A 6,000-nucleotide genomic window follows, 5' to 3' on the forward strand; every position below is an offset into this window, starting at 1 on the left:
CTGAGATGAGGAAACATTTCTTCTCTCAAAGGGTTGTCAATCTATTGAATTCTCTACCACAGACGGCTGTGAAGTACAAGGAACTGAATATATTCAAGAAAAAGAGAGAGATAATTGTTTTGCATTTTAACAGCATGAACGGAGTGGGGAGAAAGCAGGAATAGGGCTTTGAGAGACAGGATCAGCCATGATCATACTGAATGACAGAGCAGGCTCAAAGGGCCGAATGGCCTTCTCCTGCTCCGAGTTTCTATGTGTCCATGTCTGTGTTACCTTCAATCTCTGTCCCTGGTTATTGAGTCCCTTACTGACGTATAAAGTGCCTTTCTAACCACCCTATCACTGCCCCAAATAATCTTATCCCCCTCTGTCATGTCCCCTCTCAACCTTTACTGCTCCAGGGCAAACAATCCCAACATTTCCAAGCTTTCCCTACAGCTAGCCCTCCAGCCCAGGCAGCATCCTGGTAAATCTCTGCCCCCTCTCAAGTACAATCATGTCCTTCCCAGAATGTAGTGACCAGGACCTGTCCACTTCTCTCTCTCTATCTCTATCTCCCTTTCTGACTCACATCTGCCACTTCTTTCTCTCTCCGACTATCTCTTTCTCCCACTGTTAATCTCTTTAATATTTTCTCTCTCTCTCTTCCTTTCCCTCTCTCATTCTGTCTCATAACCACTCTCTCCAACTCACTCATGCTTCCTCACTCCGTTGGATAATCTCTATTTCTCCATCAGTCTCTGTCTCCGTCACCCGCTTCAACTGAAAGCCTCCAAATATTATCTGCCCCTTTCTATTCCTCCCTCTGTCTCTCTCCCTATCTCTCCGTATCTCAAACTGCAGTCTTTCTCCCTCCCTCTCTGTCATTTTGTCTCTAACCATATTCATGTCTGTCTCTCTCTCTTTCTCACATACACACACACAGACACACACACACACTGAACCCTACCCTCTCTCTCCCGATTCCCTTCATTCTTGGTCTCACTCCTCTTGTTCTTTCCCTCACTCTTTCCCTCACTCCATCCCTCTCAGTCACATCTTGTTTCTCTTCCTCTATCCCTCAACACCACCATTTCTACCTCCCTCCACCTCTCTCTTGGTCCCCTCACATATCTCACACTGTCTCAGATGCTCCTTCCTCTATCCCTTGATCACACACACGCACAGACACTCTCGCTCCAACTCTCTCTGTCTCACTTCTCTCTCTTTCACAGTGTCCTGGGCGGTAACAGTTGAATGCAGGGCAAATCTCCCTCTGCTCTGCCCCACTAATGGATGTTAACCCTTGGCCACAGAAGCATGTCTTTTCCTGGAGTAAGGCAACATTTCTTGCATTGACCAGGGTTTGGCCTCTCTCAAAAAGATGGACAAACTTTTGTCAAATGAAGGGCAGTTCTGTGCTGTTGGCCTATTCTCACTGGGAACTGGTTTGGACACAAAGCTCATTCCATGAAGGCCTGGCAGAGAGAGGAGATCCTCAGGCCATCAGTGTGAGCTGGAGGGACAGGGCAGGCTCTGAGCCACTGACCCATCCTGTCCATTCACAACATTTCCATTCCCTTCCCTTCTCCTTCCCCTTCCATGATCAGTCTCTGAATCAGAGTGTTTCACTGGGATGAGTTATAACAGAAAGGTACTGAACCACACAGCAACCATGATGTCCCTGACACACTGGATGCTCCAACAGAGACCAGTAAACGTGGGCCTCCTATTCACTGGTGTTTCCAATGGAGATGAGCAGATGGCTTAGTTTTTGAAGAAGTAATCACGAAGATAGATCAAGGTAGAGCAATACACATTGTCTACATGGACTTTGCCAAGGCTTATAAAGGGTTCCCCATGTTAGACTGCTTAGTAAGATTATATCACATAGAATCCAAGGGAGAGCTAGCCGATTGGATATAAAATTGGCCTGCTGGTTGGAGGCAGAGGCTGGTGAGAGAGGGTTGTTCTTCAGACTGGAGGCCAGTGACCAGCAGTCTGCCACAAGAATCGATCCTGGCTCCACTGTGGTTCATCATTCATATGAACAATTTGGAGAGAAAATAGCAGGAATGGTCAGTAAGTTTGTGGCTGACATAAAATTTGTTGTCATCATGGACAGGGAAGAAGGTTATCAAGAGTGCAATGTCATCTTGATCAACTGGGCCAGTGGGTCAACAAATGTAGATGGAGTTTAATTTCGATAAATGCAAGGAGTTACATTTTGGTAAGACAAACCAGGGCAGGAATTACACAATTAACGGTAGAGCCATTGGGAGTGTTGTTGAACAAAGAGACTGAGGGGTACAGGTACATAGTTCCTTGAAAGTGAGGCCACAGGTAGAAAGGGTGATGTAGACGGTATTTGGCACGCTCACCGTCACTGGTAAAAGCAGGGAGTACAGGAGCTGGGACATCATGTTACAGCTGTACAAGGCATTGGGAAGGCCACATTTGGACACAGTGTACATTTCTGCTCACTCTACTATAGGAAGGAAGTTATCACACTGGTTTGGGTAAAAGAAAGATTAACAGACATGTTACCAAGATTGGAGGATTTTAATTATAAGGCGAGGATGGATAGGCCGAGATGTTCCAGAAGAGACCAGTGTACAACAGTCTCCCTCAAATGGGACTGTCCAGTACCTGACCTGCAAACCCCACATCCTCTCCGTCACGTAGGTCTATTATTTCAATCTCAGCAACACTGTCCTTTTCTCTACTATCTCAGCTCTTTGACCACAGAAACCTGAATTCCTGCTGGTCCTACCTCCTAACTCTATGATTCCAATGTCCTATCCCAGCTTCCTAAAGCCACATTCCATAAACTCCAACTTGTCTGATATGGAGTGGGCCCTTCACTGTCTTATGCACATGTCATTCCAGAATGACCCCTGACCTCACTGCCAGCCAATTGCCTCAATGGCCTCCCTCCTCCCTCACTCTGTATCCTGCTGCAGACTCACATTCCCTCCCTCCCCTTCCATCTTCTCTCTCTGGTCTCCTGCCCATTGCTGCTTCCTCCATCCCACCATTGACAGCAGAGCCTTCAGACCCCGAGAGCATGCTCTCTGACCTCGTGCCCTTCATCCCTCTCCCTCTCAATGGTTGTGCTGTTGAATATATTGTTCAGTTCCATCACTTTTGTTTCACGGTTCACTTGCCATTTATTTACTGATTTATTCCAGTAAGTCTAGTCTGGCATGTTCCCTGAGTTGGTTCAAGAGCGTTTTCCTTGAGAAAACACTTTTCTCTAAACTGGGTTGTCTGTTTCTCCTCGTCTTTGTGGAAAGGTGAGACGAAGTGTGTGTAAGCTCTTATACAGCATAGACAGAGGACACTGGGCGTATAGTGACTGTTAGTCAAATGAGTCCAATGAGTCCCATTTACCCAGCCCTTCCTGTATAACCCTGCAATTGTTTCCTTTTCAGCTATTTCTCCAAATGCCCTTTTGAAAGTTGCTGTTGAATCCACTTCCACTCACCTTGCAGACAGTCATCATGAACTCGCTGGATAAAAATGTTCCTCTCTTCTCTCTTGTCCTTCAGACTCTTTCTGAAATGTGTGCCCTCTGGTTACTGACCCTCCGGCCTGGAGAAACAATTTGTCCTGTATTTACTGCATCCAAACTCTCTAATTGTGAACACCTCATTGAGTGAGACCTATTTCCAGCACAGGGGGAGAGCATTCAGCCTGTCAGGGAAATGCTGTCATTTCATGGAGCAATCCAGTCAGTCCCACCCCCTCCCCTACTCGACTGCCAGGGCCTTGCAGGTTTATTTCCATCAAGAGCCCATCCAATCTGTCATTGTAATCACTGAGTGTCTTGACCTGCCTCACCTGAATGGGCACTAATTTCCAATTCATTACCAATTGCTGCTAAAAACAAAGTTCTTCCTGACATCCCGTATCTCTTGCCCAACAAAATGTAAGGTAATCTCAATGTGAAGATGAGATTTTGTCACCACACAGACTGTGTGGTGGTCACTCTTACTGATACTGTCATGGACAGATACACCAGCAGCAGGCAGATTGGTGAGGGTGACAGTGAGTATGCTTTTCCCTCTTGTTGGTTCCCTCACCATCTGCCCCAGGTCCAGTCTAGCAGCTGAATCAGGTGGAATGTGACCAGCTTGCTCAGTAGTGATGCTTTTGAGCAGCTCTTGATGGTGGGCTTTGAAGTCCCTTACTCAGGGTATATCCTTTATCCTTCCCACACTCAGTGCTCCCTCCAAGTGTTGTTCAACATGGAGGAGGACTGACTGCTCAGTTGAAGTTGGAGAGGATGCCGGTGCTATGTGGTAATCAGCAGGAGGTTTCCTTCCCTATGTTTGACCTGCTGTCATGAGGTTTCATGGGTTCCATAGTTAATGGTGAGGTCTCCCAGGGCAACTCCCTTCCGAAGGTACACACCACTGTGTTGCCACCCCTGCTTGTTCTATCCTGCCAGTTGAAAACTGAATGAGGGAACAATTCTGTGCAGGTTTCACAGCTTGGAGACAGAGCTGCTGCTGGATTCTGTTTCTGATCTCCAAGTGCAGGCGTGTGTGTTTGTGAGAGAGTGACTGACACTGTTTCCATCTCTGTGCTTTTTCTGCAAAACAGATTCCAGAACCAGCCTCCTGTGCTGTCAGATTCCAGGGAGTGCAGATGGTAGACAGTTTTCTCCCGTCTCAGTAACAAACATCCAGCTGCTCCGAGCTCCTTCTTTCACTTCCTCTTTTGGTGAAGTTTCAACTTTTCCATCTGTCAGTCTTTGCAGTTATTTTTTACACTGGGGCTTTTTGCTGTGGTCAGAATCTCTAATAATAAGTGTCCAATCAGTGACAATCACAGCAGCTCAGAGCAGTCAGGACTGAGGAGCCTGGACTCACTGTGAAACATATTGGGAAGATCAAAGCCATCCTCTTCATCTCCTGGTACAAACTCCATCTCTCTCCCTGGGGGTCTGCTGCACAACCAGACATTTTACAAACATGTCCACATCTCTGAGAATGATCTGAGCACAATATCCTCCATATTAAACAGACCAGCCACTGAAAATCTCAGTCATGCCGGTGGGACTCTAAACATGACCATTCCAATGTTGTTCTGGCACACATCACAGCAATCGCCCTCTGTAACCTTCAGTTCTTCCCAAATTCTGATGCCTGTATCCAAACTTGCATCAAGTCCTGTTCCTCCAACTCCCGCCCCCTGTGTCTACATCGGCTCCTCTCCAGCAACACCTTGCATTTCAAGTTCTCACCTTTGTTCGCAAATCCCTCTCTGCCCTTTACCCTCCCTATGTCTGTAACCTCCTCCAAGCTGCCTCAGTCAGTGTGATCAGCCATTTTGGATGTCTGGCTCTCTGTTTCTGCATCCAAGTCATGGAGAAATATCATAAAAAGCTGAAATAGTGAAACAGAGTGATCTTGGAGTTCAGGTACACAGTTCTCTGGAAGTTGAGTCACAGTTCGAAAGGGCAGTGAGGAAGGCTTTTGACAAACTGGCCTTCATCAGTCAGGGCATTGACTATAGAAGTTGGAAGTTATGTTACAATTGTACAGAACGTTGGTGATGTCGCACTTGGAGTATTTGGTCACCTTGATGGACATTATTAAACTGGAACGAGTTCAGAGGAAATGTACAAGCATGTTGCCAGGACTCGACAATCTGAGTTTTTGTGAGAGGTTGGACAAGCTAGGATTTTTTCTGAGAGTGTAGGAGACTGAGGGGTTTTTTTTAGAAGTGTGTAAGACCTTGAGAGACATGGATAGGGTGAGTGCCCTCAATCTATTTCCCAGGGTTGGGGAATTGAGGATGAGAGAGCATCAGTTTTAGGTTAGAGGGGAACGAATAAAACGGAACCTGAGGGGCAACTTGTTCACACAGAGGGTGGCACACATATGGAGTCAGCGGTGAGTGGAAGTGATTGAGGCAGGTATATTAACAATTTTAAAAAGGCATTTTGGACAAATACATGGATAGGAAAGACTCCGAAGGATATGGGCCAAGTGCAGGGAAATGGGGTTAGTG

This window comes from Chiloscyllium punctatum, chromosome 7, assembly GCF_047496795.1.
Source record: "Chiloscyllium punctatum isolate Juve2018m chromosome 7, sChiPun1.3, whole genome shotgun sequence".
Lineage (NCBI taxonomy): Eukaryota > Metazoa > Chordata > Chondrichthyes > Orectolobiformes > Hemiscylliidae > Chiloscyllium > Chiloscyllium punctatum.